Below are 20,801 nucleotides of genomic sequence, written 5' to 3'. Positions count from 1 at the left end.
TTTTCTCACCATCATCATCTCCTCATCATTTGATGATAATCATCATGCAGTTTATGACCATCATTATCTCATGCCTGATTAATACAATAGCCTCCCAGCTGGTGTCTCCGCCTTCAGTCTTGCCCCCCACTGCCAACAATGGGGTCCTTCTAAAATGCCCTGATCATGGTACTTCCCTACTTAAAACCCCTCAATGGTTTCCCATTGTTCAAGGTGAAGTACAAATTCTTAAACTTATAAGGCCTTTCAAGACCTGCTTCCTGCTGACCTCTCCAATCTCATCTTCCACCTACTACTCCCTCTCCCTTACATCCTAGACATACCAATTTATCAATTGCCATTAGTTCTCTGGACTCATCATCCTTGTTTATGTCTGCAAACTTTGACCTGCAATGCACCCCACCACCTGTTTTCCTCCAGCTCTGTGAAAAGTTTCCAGACTGCCCTTCAACCAAGCCAACTTGATCTCTTCTTTCCTGATGTCCCCTCAGTGTCCTGTGCATGCTTCCATCTTTATTGTCTGTAACACCCTATTATATTTACATGTTAATATGTTTCTTCCACCACTAATCTATAAGCTTAATGAGGGCAGGGATGGTACTTACTTATCTTGGTTTTCCAGCACCTAATATAGTGTCCAGTATATAGTAATCACACAGCTACTATTTATCAAGTGCTTACCAGTGCCAAGTACTTCCCTAAGTGCTTTACACGTATTGATTCACTTAATCTTTACAACAACTTTATGAGGTAAGTACTATTATTATGCCTAATCGACAAATAAGGAAATAGAGACTTAAAGAGGCTAAGTAATTTGCCCAAGGTTACACAGCTAGTAAGTAGTGGATATAAGCTCAGACAGTCCAGCTCCAGAGTCTAGGCTTCTAATCACTAGTCTCTTAGTATAGAGTCAATAAATACCTGTCCAATGAATGGGAAATTAGGAATGAGGGGCATGGGGTTTTTTCACATTAATATTCTGACCATGACATTTCATCTTTTCTTTAATTTCAAAATCTCAATTGGTTCAGAGCTCAGAACACAATAATGCTGCAAAATCAAATAACAGACCTTTTGCTACGGGGCTCAAGGGAATCAAGGCAGATGTCACTTCCCTCATACTTCAAGGCACTAGCAAGGTAAGTTGATTTACTGGTTGGTGTTCAGTGAGTAGGGCCAAAGCACAGAAAATAAGATAGGACTAAACATCACATTATAACATCAAAACATCATAACAGCAATCATTTACTGAGAGCTCCATAGATGCCAGGCACTTTGTTAAGAGTTTTACATGGTTTATCTAATTTAATCTTTCCAACAGCCCTCTGTTATACAGGCACTGTTACGATTTCCATTTTACAGATGAGAAAACGGGCTCAAAGAAGTTGGGTAATTTGTCCAAGGTTGCAGAGTTAGTAAATGGCAAGCCAGATTTATGCCAGGGCTGCCCGCTTGCAGTGTGCGTGCTTTAAACCAGCATTGTAGACCGCCTCCACTCCCCAGTGTCAACTGTGACTCTAGAGCTGAGCTGCCGCCTACGATAGCCACTAGCCACACGTGGCTAGGTAAATTTAAATGAAAATTAAATGAAATTTAAAATTCAGTTCCTCAGTCACACTAGCCACATCTCAAGTGATCAAAAGCCACATAAGGCTAGTGAGTACCATATTGGAGAGCACAGAGAACACTTCCATCATCACAGAAAGTTTTATAGGATAGTGCTGCAGTAGAGTGCACTTTCTAAGACAGGGTAGCTTCTTCCAGGTTCTGTACCTGTCTCTCCACTCTTCCAGTTTGGCTCTTCTCACTTTAGAGTCTCAGGCATATATCAAAGTAGTAACTTTCATTACTGTCCACCTCCATCATTCACCTCCTCAGCAATATCACCCTTCCTACCTCCCTTCACTCTGCCACTGCTTGCAACCCATCCTCAGGCCCCATCCCAGTTGCCCCCTCTCCTCTCCAGTTCTGTGAATGCAGAGGTCCTGTTGTCATTCATTTGCATCCTACCTCCAACCCAGACGATTGGGTGGGAGACAGATACTTTATTGCCATGAATATGAATGGTCCCCCAAAAGTAGAGATCCCTGGCTACGGCCTGAAGCCATGCCCTGTCTTACTACTTGCTTCCTGCTCAGCTCCCCAGAAGAAAGGCTCACCCTAACTCTGGCCTAGCTGAGATTAGCTGGTTGTTGAGGTGCAGGCACTTGGGGCTACTATTACTCCAATATAATTTTGGAGCTGGTGAAAAGGACCTGGAACCTTTTAAAAAGCCCGTGTTAGCACTTTCAACATAAATGAAATTTGATAGGATGCTAGAAGGCAAGTTGGTTATCATCTGCTCTACACACAGGAGCAAGTGAGGAAGAAGGGAGACAAAGCACCCAGACATAGGTGAGCTAAAAAAGATACACTCAGATATCCACAGTCGTGGAGAACAGACATGGCAGGTTATTAAAACCAGTACCTACTCCAAAAGGCACTTTGGAAAACATTATATAATCCATCCACACCCCACCTCTGAACCCCAGCAGATTTATTCCTCTGATTAACTTTTCCTAGATTTACATTAAAATGAGCATATACTTTCCAAGCCTCCAGGTGATGGCTAGAAGAAGTGGGCAACAGCATGCAGACTGGGAAGAGTAAGGCCAGCCTAAAATGACTGATTTGCCATGGAGAATCTCAATGTAGGTATTTGACAGTCACCTGAACACATTTTCCAAAAAGGGATTCTGCCTGTCAAGGCAACTAAGAGCTGAGCTATTTAAGACTTTTCGTGAAGGCCCACACCAAAGGTGTATATTCAGCTAAGTCAGGAGTCTCAAGCTGAATGTCTCTCAGTCCATAATGATGCCAGTTGCATGGTACAGTGTGGCCCAAATCAGAGACACCCTGTTGATTCCCAAAAGATTCTCATGCAGAAGCAACATCAGTCCACCTCATGCCACTTAGCAATGAGTTGCAGTAGAGAAAGGAAGGCTGGGGACGGCTCTGCCCCCATCCCTGTGATATGTGGGCCATACTAGCTCTGAAACACAGATGTAGAATGGGGACAGTAAGCAATAGGCAGAGTTCCAGTTCGGTCATGAACCGCTTCCTTGTGGTTGTAGCAGAGTGATAATAGAGCAAGGGAAGGACGAGGGGGCAGAACACAGAGTCAATGCTCCTGAAAGCAAGAGTACTCGCTGCAGACATTCATTGGTTTCTGTTTTTTCTCTGAAGGGGAGAATGTAGGTCAACACACTCAAAGAACTGTGACCAGGAACAGTGGGTCTGAGAGGGAGTCATTTGCTGAGCCCTGCGCCAAGATGAAGCCTCTCATTCTAGGGCATTTGGCTGAGGTCACTTGGCTTTGGAATAAACTCAGGCTGTTGATCCCTTTTGGTGTGTATTCCCTGCAAGCCCTAGGAGCTGAGCGCAAGGGGAGGCTCGCAGTTTTAAAAACAACATATAAATGATTGGCTGGCATGAGCTGGCAAGCACAGGAATATTTACGAGCAAACTGTGTGCCTACTTTGGCTTTCAGACAAGGTGGACAAGGCTTGGGGCAGCTTGGCTAAATATAGACAGCACAGGGGGGCCTATGAAGCAGGAGAGCTAGGTTTCATTCCTAGGTCTCTGCCTTAACCTTTGAGCAAACTCCCTGAGTGCCTTTCTTTTACATACTGATTTGCTCTTACTAAGAAGTATTGAGTAGGTTTCCCCAGGCCTAGAGAAGGGTTCACACCTCAAAAGATCCTAAAAAAATCTTTCCTCAAAAGATCCAAGTTTGGGAAAAGACTAGATGTGATCAGATGGAAGGTGGAGTAGCTGATATATTTTTGGAACAGTATAAAGCTATGATAGCCCACTGGGAGCCACGAGTTCTCATGGACTAACCAAGGTGGCTGCCCAGCCAGAGCCAAAAGGAGGCTTCCTGACCCCTGATCTGGAGGCAGAGCTGGCAGAGAAGCTAACAAGAGGCACCAAATCAGAACTCCTGCTATACAACACACGCTTATGAAGCAGGCAGTGTGAAGTGCAGGTATTTAAGTAGGCAATTTTGGTAGGAAATTCAGAAAGCAGGCAGTTCCTGGCCTTTGTCACTGCTCCACATGCCATTCCCTTCCTCAGCAAGATTCTACTTGCTCAGAAGCAAGGAACCCAAACTCGGATAGCCATTTGTCCAATCTGTAATGAGGAGGCAGTGTTCTCCAAGAAAAACTGGACTATTCACAGAGCAGAGGAAGCCGAGCATAAGGAAGCTATTTTGTATTTCCTGCCTCAAGGCCCTTGGCCCCACCCTCATCTCTGGACGCTTCCTCCATAAGTCAGTGCATATCTGTATGGCAGGAATACATGGAAGGAGCTACTATTTTCTTCTGATTATAAAAGTAATAAGTAGCTATTGTATAAATGAAGAGTGCAAAGGAAAACATAAAGTAGAAAATAAAAATCACCATAACCCCATCATTTAAAGATTACTGCATTTAACAGCCTTTATGTAAATTTGGAGTATTCAGCCCTGGCTCTATTGCTTACTTACAGGGTGACCTTGGGCAAGTTACTTAACCTTTCTGAGCCTCAGTTTTCCTATCTGCAAAATGAGAAAGTGTTATTCCTCAAAGTGTTGTTGCAAAGATGAGAGAATTTACACAGAGGTTCAAAAGACCCTGGAACATAGCAAATGATCAATAAATGTTGGCCATCCTCACCATCACTTTTATTCTATGTGCATACATTCAAAACTACTCATATTGATGGCTGCATAATATTTCATCGTGTGACTGTACTATTCCCTAGTATTAAACACTTACGTTGTTTCCAAGATTTCACTATTACAAAACTGCTGCAAGGAACATCTTTGTACATGTCTTCCTATACACCTCTGATCGTTTCCTTAACATAAATTTTCTAGAGCTGAGTTTACTGGGTAACAGAGTATGAGCATTTTTTTTAGGCCCTTGTTACAGAATGCAAAATGGCTTTCTAGAAAGGTTGTACTCATTTTAAATTTCTACCAGCAGGGCAGGTAAGTACCCCATCTATCCATACTTTCACCAACACTGAATAACACTTTTTAAAAAGTCTTTGCCAATCTGATGGGAAGTCATGGTATCTTATTTTCATCTGTATGACCTTGATTATAAGGGGTGATAAATATTTTAAGCTAACTCTGTTAAGCCTATACAGTAACTCACATGTTCCCAAAAACAAAAATCTATAATGAAGTCCTCAGGTATCCTGAGATGAAAATATACAGGGGACATTTCTATAAAAATAATTCACATTTGAGTAGTTGATATACTTTTTTTAACCATTTTTAATTACAAAATATAACAGAAAACTGCATATATTAAGAGTATTATAAATATGCTTTTGATTACCATCCAGGTCAAGAAATAGAATTTGCCAGTTACTTCAGAAGCCTGGCCCATGTCCCATCTCAATCCTAAAATTAACCACTATGCTGACTTTTATGGTAATCTCTTCCTCTCTTTTTTACTTTTCTTTATAGTTTTATCACCCACGTTGCAACCTTAAACATGATAGTTTAGTTTTGCCTTGTAAAAATATTTTAAGTCTATTTCACTTAGTAACTGATACACTTATAATAAAAATTATACTGGACTATAATGCAATACAACTTAAAGAAGCAAATACTCAAAAATGCTCATTTTTTAAAATAGTGCTTTACAGACACACGAAAACATATACAATTCTCTCCAGGCATGTGAGTAAATAAATTAGTCTGCCTCAAACTTAGCAGGTCATTTTGATATAGTTACATGTGTTGGTTCAGTTTTATCTTTTTCTTAAAAAATGAAACAAATTCATTACTTTAAAAAATAATAATTAGTATATAAAACAATTGATTTACTAAAATCACTGCTGATGCAAAGTTTCATATTTACCAAATTATCAGAGATTATTACCTTGGGAATTTTAAGGCCTTAAAACAAATAAATATAATTAAAACCAAAGTTAGCGTTTAATGACCTTTTTTATAATTTCTATTTTCTTTTTATTTTTATTGAAACATGATTGTACATATCTGCGGGGTACAGAATTGAATATTGATATCTGTGTGCATTATGTGTGGTGCTCAAATCAGGATAATTAGTATGTTGAACATTACATAATGTAATCATTTTTTGTGGCCCTTTACCAATTTCTCAGTAACCCCCCCATTCTCCTCCTCCTTTCTTATCTCTGCTGGCCTCAGTTCTGTTCTCTCCTTTTGAAAGTTCAACAAATTATTATAATTTCTGTATCTTTTTGCTTTTTTTACTTATTTTTTAACTCTCGCTTATAAGTGAGAACATGTGGTATTTCTCTTTCTGTGCCTGGCTTATTTCACTTAACATAATTTTCTCTTAGTTCATCCATGTTGCTACAAGGCAGAATATCATTCCTTCTTATGGCAGAGTAGTATTCCATTGCGTATATGTACCATTTTCCTTATCTAGTTGCCTGTCGATGGACATTTAGGTTGGTTCCAACTCTTGGCTATTGTAAACAGAGTTGCAGTAAACATGGGAGTGCAGGTATTGTTTTAAAGTAATGTCTCCAGTGTCAGTGTAATTTTAACACTTTCTAGTCAAACTTAAATGTCAGTTACAAGTCACAATTCTGAAGTTTAACCTTTTTTTCAACCTATTATATAGGTCAGAGGTCTTAGTTACAAACTACAGAATCCACTCTGACTAAACAGAAAGGAAATCTATGAAACAATATTGGACAGCCCACAGGATCTCTAGAGACCCATAAAGTCAGGCCCTGAAGAGGCCAGAAGCCAGATATAACCATACTGTGGGTGTTTCTCTGGGAAAAACCCCACTGCCACTACCATGGAGAAGACATCAGCTCCCTATTATCCTTGCCTTCCAGTTGGAATTCCAAAGTTGCTAGTATCTCCCTTCAAACAGCCCCAGAAATACCTGCCAGAGAGAATATGGGGATACTTCAAAAGTTCATGGGAAAATAGAATTAAAAGATAATACAAATATTTCCATGAACTTTCTAAAATACCCTGTACTGAGCTGGATAGATTCTGGCAGCTCGATATGACCCCTGTTGCTTGCTGGTTTCTGCTGTGCAGAATGCTGACATGTACTATGATAGATACTGGAAAGCACAGAAAAGTTTGCCTTCTATTTTGGTTTTCTTTCTACTGAACCCTTCAGTCGAATGTAAACCTTATAGGGCAGAGAGACCAGTTCATCACTTAAAAGTAATCAAATACTGATTATTTATGAATTACCTACTACATTCAACAATATTTATTGAGTGCCTACTCTGAGTTTGGCATAGTGCTAGGTGCTGAGGATAGCACTGTGAACAAGACAGACAATGGTCTTCTCTCATTCTAGTCAGTGTAGAGTGACAAAAAATACATAAACAAATAAGTAGTCATGATTTCAGATGAGAAGGGGGCAGGGCTACCTTAGACAGGGTAGTCAGAGAAGGTCTCCATGAGGGGCTGACATGGAAGTGAAAGTTAAAGGAGGAGAAGGATCTGAGCATGTGAAGAGTCAGACAAAGAACAGTTCTGGAAGAAGGAACATCACGTGAGGAGGAACCCACCCCATTCACCGGGTCTGAGGCTAGAGCATGATGAGTGAGCAGGAGAGTAGTTTCCACGTTATTCCAAGCATGTTGAGAGGCCACTGGAGGTTGTGAATAGCCAGGAGTGACAGAACCTGACATACACTTTGAAGGCTCACTCTGGGTGGTGAGTGGAGAACAGGCTGTATAGGAGACAAGCATGAGTAGAAACATTTAGGAGGCAAGTGTCCAGATGAAAGACGATGGTGGTTTAGACCAGGGTGGTTGAGAGAATGAGAGACGATCATATTTGGGATATGCGTCAGAGTTAGAATCAATAGGAATTCCTGACTGTGGGAGGTGAGGGCAAGAGGCAAACCAAGGATGACACCCTGATTGCTGGGCATGAGTGTCAGAGTGAATGATGCTGACAGTCACTGAGATGGAGAAAAGTGAGGATAGGGGGGTGGATTCAAGTTCAGATTTCTGACATGTTGAGGTGCCAATGTCTATTGGACTGGACATGGTAAGTAGATGGTGAAATACACGTCTTGAGCTCAGGAGAGAGGTCAGGTCTTGTGTTACTCCATGCTAAAGCACTCTGAGGGGATGTGTGAAATGTATAAGACACAGTATTAAAAGAAAGAGTTAACACAAAAGGTCCAGTTGATTGGTCCTTGCATGTCTCCAGGGGAGCCTGGAATGACGATTGTCCCTAGGTCTACTGCTGGGAATATGGCCCTCCAAATGTTCTCTATGTCACTGACTGATGATGTCTTGATGTCATTTTATATGTCCAAAGCAATGGGACATGCTATACTTCTGAGGACTGTTTAGTAAGATTCATTGGGGTTCTGAGTTTCATTCCATAAAAGACTCAGAGACCCTGAGACGTGGGCGAGCTTTCCTGGATAGAGATATTTCACAGGTGTCCTTGTAGTCTGCTGTTAGTTGCTCCTGTGTGGCCCTGGATAGGGAAGGACTTGGAGGCCTGTAGCTGACTGATACATATATTTTTTCTGCTGCCTTTGTTCTGTATCCTTTGCTATAATAAATCTTAGCAGTGAGTAAAACCTGCTATTGAGTCTTGTGAGTCCTCCTAGCGAGTCACCCAACTTGGGGTGGTTGTGGGACCCCCAAAATACAGTCTTTGCCCTACAGGAGCTTAAGTTTTAGTTGGAGAGGAAGAAAGGAATATACATGAAGCAACAGTGACCCGAGTAGGACAATATAGTACAGTCATCCTGAGGACAGGGACTAAGTCTTTATTCATCTTTATATCCCCAAAAGAAGGCTGGGTTGACTGAGTGGCCCTCAGTAAAGGTTTGCTTAACTTAATAGAAGAGGTGGAACTTGCTGGATGGGTAGGATTTTGAATATGCTAAGAGAAGGATGGCATGCCAAATGGAGAAAACAACTTGATGTAGACCCAAAAGTGAGAACAGGCAGGGTTTGTTTGTAGAAAGTTGTCCTTTTAGTCTCTCTGCTCCACGATGCCTGGCTCATTTGCTAACAGTGGGCATTTAATAGTCTGCCACTTGTCTGGTATCCTTGTCCAAGTTTGCTGCCACACCCTATTCAGTCTCTTCCCTGCTTTTTCTGGGCAATGCTAATGATGGGAGGTGACAGGACAGCATATTCTTTCTGTTCCCACCCAAGTCACTTGCAAGACAGTAAACTGAGGCTGAGATGTCTAGTTCCAAATCTTGCTGCATCATGAATGATTAGCTTGGCTGCTCTCTCTGGGATTGAGTGATTAAATTTCCCAATGGGACTATAATAACTCCATTAATCCTGAATTCCAGATGTCAGTTCCAAAATAAAAACTCCTAGAATCTATGTACCTCTATCATTACAATCTTTCCGTATTCCCAGGGAAGCTTTCAAAAGAAACAGATGAATAACTACTTTACCAAGAGAGGTTCAGGTGAAGGGAAAAATGGACACAGAGGAAAAGAGAAGACACTCCAGGAAATGCACCAAAACATTTCTGCTGCTGTGAACGGGAAAGAGAATGGAAAGTTTAGTGCTTAGAGCTCAGAGATCATCTAGTGCAACACTGCCCCCTCCTCCCCTGGCAGATGAGTAAGAGCTGTATCCAAGATCACGCAGCAGTCCGCAGCTGATCCAGGACAAGAATCCAGTTTTCCTGATTCCCGGTCCAGTGCTCTATCATATTTTAGAGCTCTATTTAGTAATTCTAAAGTCACAAGAATCATCTGCAAAGAAGGTGGATGCAGTTAATTTCCCAAATAGCAACATCCCTCGGTGAAACATGTTAAGTGCCAGAACAGGGAAGAGCAGCACAAGGCTGAGCCAAGCCATTACATTTACACGGGTTAAGTGAGACTTGTTTCTGACGGCTTTATGGGCTCTGCAGCTTCATTGCCTCTTTGCTTTGCGCCAAGTCAATCACATTGTGTTAGGGGTGAGGGTGGGGGTCAGTGAGAGGAGTGTATAAAGAAGACCTTCCTGCTGGCAGAGGCGCATGGCCAGACTATTAATGGGCAAGCAAAAGGAGGGAGGTAATTGCAGATGCATATGACGGCAGCAGAAAGCTCTGGACCAGCCAGCATCGCCTCCCACCCAGCACTTGCCAGTTCACAGCAGCTGGTCAGAAAGCTCATGGCCATGCAAACAGGACAGGATGCAAGAGTGGAATCTTTACACCAGCCTCTGTGCCCTGCCCAGGTTTCTGACTCAGAGATGAATGGGCTGGGCTAGTTCATCGGCACAGTGAACGTGAACCCAGGTGATATCCTGGCAGTGACTTTCCTAAGGATTGAAATCACTTCCTGTTTGGGAGCCCCAACCCTGAGCTGTACTCCCTCACAGCTCAGGCTTCCACAGAGGATCACAGACAGTTCCTGGGCCAATCAAAGAAATGTGAGGAAAAGCCAGCCTATGGGTGACTGAAAGAGCCTCGGACGAAGTCTGAAATGTGACACCTCTGTGGGTATCAAATCAGGGAATAAATGAATTCAGCATTCAAACCACATTCTTATATTCACACAATCACTTTCACAAAATCGGGGCTTCAAATCCTTACTATAAAAAAGCATTACATTGTCATTACAGGAAATACTTATAATTCTGGTTTAAGTGAGTTATGGCAGAGTTAGAAATAATTCAATTCGTACAGATAAAGTGTTATCCTTTAAACATCAACATTATTAAACAGTATTTTTTAAAAATTTATTATATATATATGTGGGGTACAACAACGCTGATTTTCAATAATTGTGTAGAATGTGTAGTGGTTAAATCAGTATAGTTAGCTTATTCATCATTATAATATGCAATCATTCTTTGTGTCCGTTGACCAATTCCTCATTAGCCCCCTTGCTCTCTGTCCCTTTTCCACCTCTAGTTTTTTAAAAGTTCAGTGTATTACTGTGATTGTTGTTTCTTTCTCTCTGTCTCTATTTATTGTTCATTTGTTTATTTACGGATTCATCTCCCAGTTATGAGTGAGAACATGCGGTATTTCTCTTTTTGTACCTGGGTTGTTCACTTAGGATAATTTTCTCCAGGTGCATCCATGTTGTTGCAAATGGTAGAATTTCATTCTTTTTTATGGCTGAGTAGTATTCCACTGTGTATATATACCACAATTTCCTTATCCAGTCATCCATCGATGGACATTTAGGTTGGTTCCATTGCCTAGCTATTGTAAATAGAGCTGCAATAAACATGGGAGTGCAGGTATGCCTTTGACCTGATGTTTTCAAATCCTCTGGAAATATCCCCAAGAGTGGGATTGCTGGATCATATAGAAGTTCCATCTGTAGTTGTTTAAAGAACCTCCATACTGTTCTCCATAATGGCTGTGCTAATTTATAGTCCCACCAACACTGCAGTCGACATCCTCACCAGCATTTGTTATTCTCTGTCTTTTTTATAATAGCCAGTCTGATTGGGGTGAGGTGATATCTCAGAGTGGTTTTGATTTGCATTTCCTTGATGATTAGTGATGTTGAGCATTTTTTCATATACCTGTTGGCCATTTGTATGTCTTCCTTTGAGAAATGTCTATTCAGCTCCTTTGCCCATTTTTTAATTGCATTATTTGTTTTTTTGCTGTAAAGTTGTCTGAGCTCTTTGTATATTCTGGATATTTATCCCTTGTCAGATGCATTTTTTGCAAATATTTTCTCCCATTCCATAGGATGTCTTTTCACTCTATTGTTTCCTTTGCTGTGCAGAAGCTTTTTAGTTTGATATAATCCCATTTGTTTATTTTTTCTTTTGTTGCCTGTGCTTTTGGGGTGTTACTCATAAAGTCATTGCCCAGTCCTAAATCCTGGAGCATTTCCCCTACATTTTTTGATGGCATGGGAAATATACACGTCTATATTACATGCTTCCCAGATTTCTGAACCCACTCAAACCCTTTTCCAGGTAACTCAGGGTAATCACAATCACGTCTTTAATTATGTTGTGCTATCTTGTTTTTCTGTCTCTTCCCAGGATATCAGGCCTTCAGCGGGCACTTCCCCTGCCAGTTTATCCAAGCTTCTTCCTTCCATTCCCCACTGCTATCTCTCTTCCTGTTGCTTCTCAACTATACAATGAGGAAACAAGGTTACAAAACTCTTTAGAGCAATGTTATAAACAAGGCACTAGAAAAGGCCTGGAGAATAAAGTTTGTGGCTTCAGTGCTATCCTCTGGATGTTTGAGGGAGTTTGCAACTGTTCCTTCCTTCCAGGTTTGGGGCAAGTATTCAGAGAGCAGAGGGTCTCAGAAGCCTGGCCTGGGGATAACTACTGTGCTTCTGAGTATCTGCCTGACATCAGGTCTTGCCTCAAGCCCCGTTGTCACCACCCAACTCTGTGGCTCAGACAGCTCCGAATGACAGAAAATTGGGAAGAACAATTAAGAATAACCATGAGGCCAGAGTCTTCTTTCAGAAAATGAAGTACAGACAAAGCAGGAGCAGCACTGGCTTGGGGAATGTAATCTAACCTCTGACGGAGGAGCATCTCTACACTGCTCCCAGGGGAACTTTAAGCACTTAGGATATTAAAAAGGAGATTTCTCGTGCTTAGGCAGATCCTGAGGGAAACCTGATGACATCAAAAACGCACTAATCAGAAGTAAGCTAAATAAGGTGAATTTTGAAGCTTCATGATTGTAGCAATACTTGAGATCTTTAAGGACTTCCTTTAAAACTTTGCGGGGAAAGCAACACATACAATTTATAATGTCATAGCAATAACTATCATGTGTTCCATATTTTTATGATTTAGAAACCACTTTCATAGTCAGTGCCCATTTCGCTGTAGAGAAGACCATTCTCCCTCCCATGCTCAGACATCACTTGCTACTTTAAGAAGCAACACTTGAAATCTTCTGTATTTACACTGTCTATAACATTCTTGTCAGCTAAATACCCACTATGTCCACATCCTCTATAGGCCAGAATTACTACAGTATTCTGCTGGGAGAGCTGGGCCAGACCCCAAAGGCCCAGCTATGCACAGGATATAAAAGGAGATTGCCTAGATGCTGGGGTCCCTGCCTTCTAGGGGCCTCTAACTACAGTTCTGCCTCTGCCAGACCTATTCACCCCCACATAATGCACAGTAGTGTCCTTCAGCCTGTCCCAGTGTCATTTTTAGTCCAGGAAGGAAGTAATAATTCAGAATTCACACTCATCATTTCATTATTTTGATCTGGACATCAAAGAACCAGCAGGATGATGATGATGAAAAAGTTATTTATCATCTCTGAATCTCAATTTGTGCACTCTTAAAATAGGAAAACTTGCCCCCATCTAGTTTCCAGATATTTGGAGATGATAAACGAAGTACTACAATGGAGTCTTTTAGTTTTTAAGGTGAATTACTTGGAACTGCTTTAAAGGATCACATCAGTCTGAGAGATTCTAACTTGCTCAAAGTTAGATATCTTTGGTCACTTAAAAGGTTTACTAGAAATCACACACAATAACTCAAATCAAAGATATGGAAAAGATGAAAAAGCATAGAATTTGATGTAGGGGAGGGGAAGGAAATTTAACCAGGAAAGTGGCAATCAACAGCAGGGATATGAAATAGAAAGAGGAAGATATGAAAATGTGAAATTGAAGAATCAAAATTTTATTACTGGGCAAGAAAGGGAAAATAGAAACGGTAACTGTCAAGTGATGTTTTCCCAACTAGAATTAAAGATTACATAAGGAAAATTTTTAAAAGCGATTCAATCTGGAAGAACTGAGAACCAATTAAGAACATATTATAAAAGACATGATACTTATACGTGTGAAATAGATTTAAATGGCAAACTCCAACCAAAGTGAATGCTGCATCTGAGTCTTAAAAATCTTTTACCATAACAAGTTTGGCAGTGATTCTATAAGGGGATATGATTTATATTCAAGAACTGACTATTGGGGTGGGTCTCATCTAGATTCAAGATAACAACACCCACATGGAGTATAGCAATGAAGCCAAAAGGAGGAAAGTGAAAATTAATCATCATGGCCCGATTTCAGATACAGCCCTTCTTCACCCCTACCTCCTGACATTTCTGCCCCTCCCATACTTCTAAGCCAACCAGACATCCACAGAGTGGGTAACTTACATCTGGTTTAAGGGCTACCCTTCAGAGAGGTATTTACGCCAGAGGCAAGGAAGGTGAGCTGCAATTCTGGCAGATATGCACTCCCTGAGTTGATCTACACTGACTCTAGTCACTCCTTTCCTACGGAAGACACTAAAGGTAATATGAGAAAATTATGTTCTTAGTTTGATCATTTCTGAAATTCAAAGGGAAAACAATGAAAGCAGCAAACTGTTGCAAAGGCTGAGAAAACAAAGTCACCACATACCACAGGAGTGTGTGTATGTGTGTGTGTGTGCACACACATATACACTAGTATCCTCTAGTGGTTATGGTTCAATTAAACACTCTGAATCAGGTCAGGAGCAGCCAACCACTTTTTGTTTATTTGTTTTGTTTTAGTTTCCTTAACAGCTTTATTTTTTAAATTTATTATTACATATTGATTTTTACAAATTGTGATATTTCTTTATGCCCTTTGCCTGAACTATCACTTCTCAAACATCCTCCCTTCCTCCGCCCCATCTCTAGTACCCTTAGGTTTGTTCTCTCCATCTGAAAGGAAGGAATGAAGGAAAAAAAGAAAGAAAAGGCCAACCACTTTTTACCTCTCAGGTTCCCTCTGGGATTTCTTCTAGTAAGAAATCTAGAAAAGGCTCCACTGGTCATCCTCCTCCTGGAGGATCATATTAACTTTCTCTCAGTGATACTCAAGGAAATTCTGCTCACTTAACCTTGTCAAAGGGTTTACTGCAAATTAATTTACAGTGAAACAACCCTGAGGCATTAGGCCCTGTTTTAGGGTATCACAGGGCTTCTATCACAGTGTCAGAATGCAGTCTGATCTGAGGTTAGGAATCTGTTTTAGTCTGTCTTGTGGTGCTATAACAGAAATACCTGAGACTGGGTAATTTATAAAGAAGAGAGGTTTATTTGGCTTACGATTCTGGGACAGCTGCATCTGGCACGGGCCTCAGGCTGCTTCTACTCATGGTGGAAAGTGGCAGGCAGCTGGCGGGTACAAGCAGATCACATGGCGAGAGGAAGCAAGAGAGAGAGAGAAGGGGCCAGGGTCTTTTTTTTGCAACGAGCTCTCGCGGGAACTAATATAGTGAGAACTCACTCATTAATCCCCCCACCTAGGGAGAGCATTAATCCATTCATGAGGGATCTGCCCCCATAACTCAATCAGTTTCCAACACTGCCACATTGGAGATCAAATTTCCACATGAGTTTTAGAGGGGACAACACATCCAAACTCCATCAGGCCCCTACAGAAATAGGCAGGCCTGCCCCAACCTTGTGAGATAAACCTCATTAAGAACAACTATCACACTTTCTTATTAAGCATTCCGATAGCTCTAGTCAGACCTGACACAAGAGTACGAAGGTGTTTGACCTGGGGACAATTCTTATGTTCTTATGAGTGTGACTCTTGAGACAGAAGCAGGAGAATGTGTGTTTCGTGGTGAGTAAAGAGGGAGGAAAAGGAAAAAGACTGTGACTGATGAACAGGTAAGTACTACCTGGTTCTGTCTCCTCTCCTTAGGTGAAACAAGCAATGTCCGTTAGACTGAAAAGGTGGTCTGGTGTTCACAGGCCAGTCTCTTACACAATTAAAAAATCATCATCACCCATACATTCCATGAGTAGGGTAGGAAGTTAATGATCAGACAGCACCACAGAACGTCTTTTTTCCAACTGTCTTTTTCTTTGCCATCGTGTCTTTGGAGGTCATGTGTTCCAGATGGCATTGCTACAAGATGGAAGAGGGTCAACCAGTCTGCATCAAACATTATGTGAGCAATAAATAGACTTTTGCTGTTTATTTGTTACTGCACCAGAGTCTAGCCCATTCTGACTCACACAGGAACCAAAGCAGTGGTCCATCTAGGATGCCAGATATTTCAGCATAAGAAATTAGGCTAGTCACACACACAATGTATAGTTCCTTATAGAGAAGCAAACTCTACCAGCATGATCAGATTTCACGCTTCCCAAGACTCTCTTTAACAAAACATTATCTCTGAGGGAGGATGGTTCATCCTAAAAATGTAACTTCAAGTTACATCTTTCCCAAGGACACAGGTCTTCCAAATATCATAAAGCATCCAAAACACAGTGACTAGCTCAAGAAATCTCTTCCTAGGCACACATCACCACCTCCTGACACTTCATATTTTACCGACAGCACTGCACACAAAGGCTGGCTTACAGCCTCGATACACAGAATTTCCTCATACATTTAGATTCCTATAAAAACCAAAGAAAAGAAAAGAAAAAAAGAGAGACACAGGTAAGTTTCTCTCTATCAAAACCATCTCAACATCTTGAGGGGCCTGGCTCAACAGACTTTTGAAGTTTAGAATAGGAAGAAAAAGAACGTCCCTCATTCACTATCTCCAAAACATCTAATGTTAGCCTCAGGATCACTCTCAGCGAGTCAGCAAGTCCAGCATAAGACAGGAGGCAAAATGCTTTAAACCTTCAAACAAAAAGGAATGGCTATGGCTTAGTACTCTTCATAAAGGAGGGAAGACTTCTTGGCTATTTTTCACTATAACCAGTTGAAAGCCTTAACTTTCAGAGCATCTACTTACTGAGATGACAGGGACCCCACATAGGACTGCTTACTGCAAATGACCAAACCATGTCTTTAAAAATATCTCTTTCAAATGCAGGTCACATTACCAGTGAAAGTTTGAGAACTTATATACACAGAGAAATATTTTTCTTGGGATAGGGACTTGATGGATATGTTAATAAATTCAACTCCTAAAGAAACCAGTAAGAAGGTCTGGTGGTTAGGGGCCATACAAAAGCCATGGCCTGGGCCCTGTATACAAATTTGCCCCTTACTCCACAGCTGGAATTGGTTCTGTTGGGACGGGACAGTCAGAAAAGTCCTTATATCTCTGACCCAGAAAGCCTCTTTTGAGCATTGCCCAATGCTCCTGTTACACAACATGCAAAATAAATAATCAACCTTAAAAGTCAGGCAGCCAAAACTCTACTGAAATAATAAGCCCTTTTACAAGCTGCTTATCATCTGCCAAAATCAGCTCCAGAAGAACACCAGGAACTCTAAATTCTATTGTTCTCATTAACTACTTGGGGGAACTAGACAAGTTTCAATGACTTTATTCGTTTTCTGAGAGACAGAAGATATAAATGTTTTTATCTACTCAAACCATGTCCTTCATCTCAATAATTTAAAGGTGGCTCCAGTCCCACGATCTCTGAGAGGCCTCTATTAAAAGTGTGAGCTAGAAAGGGGCCCTGGCTTTTTCTTAGAAAACAACCCACTCTCTACTACCCTCCTGCCTGATTGTTGCTGTGAGGAAGGGAAGAATCTAAATACTAACTTTTCCAGAAAATTCACTGAGGGAGGGAAAGGGAAGGACACAAGCATCTGAAAGTAGTCGTCTGCCTGTGAGGACCCACTTGCTTAACTACAAAAGGAAAAAGGAGCTTTGCCTGAGGAAACTATTCAAGGCCATATTTGGTGCACTTGGGAAGGCCTGATGGTGCATCATTGGCCCAGAACAGCTTCTCTAGGTTTCCAAATACAGGATGGGGCCTCTTAAGTGGTCTGGCTAAGGAAATCTGATAAGATAAATCTGTTGAGGTTCATCAGAAATGGGATTCATATGATATTAATATCCCAGGACTGTCAATCCACAGATGAAAAGCTCAGGATTTCCCTCCTTTAAAAAACCTTCCTTCCCTGCCTTTTCCCCTGACTGTTCTCTCCTGTAAAATTAGTCCCATCCTCTGCTAGGCTCTATACATACTGATTTGTTCACACTTGTTTCCTTCACTAGCTTATGAGTTTTCTGAGAGCAGGGACCAACTCTTATTCACCTCTACATCACTATTGTCTAGCACAGTCTCTGCAACATCCTAGGTGTTCACTGAATCATTTAATTATCAATTAAATAAACAATACTTCTAGTTAACATGTGTTCAGTAACTCTGTGTTTAATTTCCTATATTTTTTCTCATTTTCAGGTGGGGAAGCTAAGGCACTAAGAAGTTAAATATCATGCCTAATCTCATCCAGGTAACAAGTGGCAAAGCAATGACGCAAACTAGGTGATCAGGTTCTAGAACCTTCATTTTTAACCACTATACAGAATGGTACAAAGGAATGAATGAGTGATCTTATAAAAGGGCTATATGCATATGAAACCTTAAACATGAACTTAAATTGGTTTGATTTAGAAACCTGGTTGATTCACATATAAATTGATTAAGTAGCTAATACTCTGTGCCAAGCCCATTGCTAAGTATTAGAGGACAAAGATAAAAATATGGTCTTATTTCTCAAGAAGAGAGACAAATAATAAAAGCTTATTGAGCTTACTATATGCTGGACACTGTTCTAAGTACTTCACATATGTTAATTGTTTCTAATCTTTATAAAACCCCTATTACAAAATCCCATTAATATTATTATTATTAAACCAAGATGAGACAGATGAGAAACAGAGACAAGGGGAGGTTAAGCAATTTGCAAGAGCCACCATTTGAAGGCAAGCAGCCTAGGTCCAGAGCCCATGCTCTTATCCACTCCAATCCATGCCTGTTCAGTTTACAGCCACACACAACTCCAACACAATGTGATACATGCTAGGAGAGAAAAAGAGAAAAAATGCTATAGAAATGCAGAGAAGAGACTGGCCAGTTAGGTCAGTTGGTTAGAGTGCAGCCTTATAACAGCAAGGTCACAGGTTTGGATCCCCATACCAGCCAGCCAACAACAAAAAAAAAAAATGCAGAGAAGAAATTATTAATTTCACCTGAGAGAGGGCTCAAAGAAGGCTCTGGGGAACAGGCGACACATGGGCTGGGACTTGAAGACAAGAGAATAGGAAAGAAATTCGAATAAAAACACTACACGGAGACCAGTAAAACTTGTGTGTGTTTTCAAAGCAGTGATACTAAAGCTATGAAGCAAGCCCAGCACCACACTGTCTTCTGCTGCTGCGGCCACTTCTCATCAAGGACAGGGAAACAATCAGTGGAACCGTGGCCTGAATTTTTATGTCGGTTTTCCCACTCAGTTCAACTCTACCTGGAGTTTATTCATCCTCACAGATTCCATAAGAATTTCTTCTCCTCTCCCTTTTGTGAAATAGATAATGTTTCTGGAAGGGGACCCACAGGCTCACTTAGCATACTGAGGCCGGACACTTCAAAGTTGGCAAAGGAGGCTATGTGGGCAAGGGGGACAGCTGTACCTCACAACCCCAATTTTTTCCACACATGAAGATACTCTCTCTTTTGCTAATTGCAGAGGTTCTGAGTTCAGTTTTCTTAAAGGGTATCAGTGGGTTTCCTTAGAGTTTATTATATTCGAACCTGATGGTGACATCCCCTCCTGCAACATCCAGATTCCCTGAGGATTACTAGGTACTACCCCAAGGAACACATGTGAATAAGGAAAAATGAACTTCAAGTTTTCAGTGAGTATTCCTGGAGCAAACGTGTGATTATTTCTCCCACTCTAAATACCTTCTCTTGACCCCACACCATTCAAGTTACTGCCTCATTTCTCCATTCCTCCTTACAACAAATCTCTTCAAAAGATTGGTCTATACTTCCCGTCTACAATTTTTCTCCTCCCTTTCTTTCTTGAGCCACTTTAATCAAGCTTTTGTCTGCTGAAACAGCTTCTCCAAGGCCACTAGTGATCTCTATGTTGCTAAATTCTATCGAGAATTCTCAGCCCTCATCTTGCTTGGCCAACCAGAAGTACTTTTTGCAGTTGATCATTCCCTCTTCGTTAAAGCACCTTCTTCACTTGGCTTCCAGGATACCATCCTCTTCTGGCTTTCCTTCTACCTTCTAGTCACTCCTTAGTCTCCTTTGCTTATTCCTTCTTATCTTCCTAAACTCTAAATGTTGGAGTGTCCCCAGGCTTGGTCTTTGGTCCCCTTCTCTTTTCTAACTACTCTCACTCCCTTGGTGATTTTATCCATATCATACTTTAAATACTATCCAGATGCCTATGACTCAAAAATTTTTATTTCCAGCCTGGGCCACTCCTCTGAATGGCAGGCTCATATATCCTATAGCTTGTTCAACATCTCCACTTAGATGTCTAGTTAACATATCCAAAACTGAACTCCTGATATCCTCCCAACCCTGTTCATCCCATGGTCTTCTTCATTGCTGTTAGTGGCAACTCCATTCTTCCAACTGCTCAGGTCAAAAACTTTGGCATCATCTTGGACAGAGATGCTGTATTACACAACTCCATGGGGCACCAGTCACATTTTCATCAATGCTATTGATGTTGTGCAACACGGTGGCCCTGCTTTCCTTGATTTCTCTTACATCCCACATCTGATCTGTTAGCAAATCCGGTTGGCTCAACCTTCAAAATTATACCCCAAAGCAAACACCTTCTTCCCAATTCCACTGTTCCTACCCTGACCCAAGCTTGTCCCCTTATAATTTACTTTCCACAAAACAACCAGAGCAAGCCTTTTAAAATATAAGTCACCTCACATCACTCCTCTACTCAAAATTCCCCACTGCTTCCCATCTCACTCTGAGTAAAAGTCAAAATTATTACAATGGCCTACAAGACCCTGCATTATTTTTTTCTCTCTTGCATTTATCCCTACCTAATAGACAATGTATTTTATTTATGTATCTCACTTATTATCTATTGCCCATATATGAAATATAAGCTCCA

At 41.1% G+C, this 20,801-nt stretch overlaps 1 long non-coding RNA gene across 4 annotated transcripts in view; it reads right to left on the bottom strand.

Moving 5' to 3' along the window:
* Positions 1–20,801, bottom strand: part of LOC134367431 (uncharacterized) — a 45,652-nt gene that overhangs the window by 15,828 nt on the left and 9,023 nt on the right. For 2 of the 4 annotated variants that reach the window (XR_010022410.1, XR_010022411.1), the window contains one exon: positions 18,898–18,950. The exons of 1 other annotated variant lie outside the window; for it this stretch is intronic. This is a non-coding gene — a long non-coding RNA (uncharacterized LOC134367431). Of the gene's footprint in view, positions 1–9,451; positions 9,527–18,897; positions 18,951–20,801 lie in introns of those variants that run through there. One more of the 4 variants, XR_010022412.1, reaches the window with a different exon arrangement.

The sequence above is a fragment of the Cynocephalus volans genome, chromosome X, assembly GCF_027409185.1.
Source record: "Cynocephalus volans isolate mCynVol1 chromosome X, mCynVol1.pri, whole genome shotgun sequence".
Lineage (NCBI taxonomy): Eukaryota > Metazoa > Chordata > Mammalia > Dermoptera > Cynocephalidae > Cynocephalus > Cynocephalus volans.
This window is presented reverse-complemented; position numbering and strand designations above follow the sequence as displayed.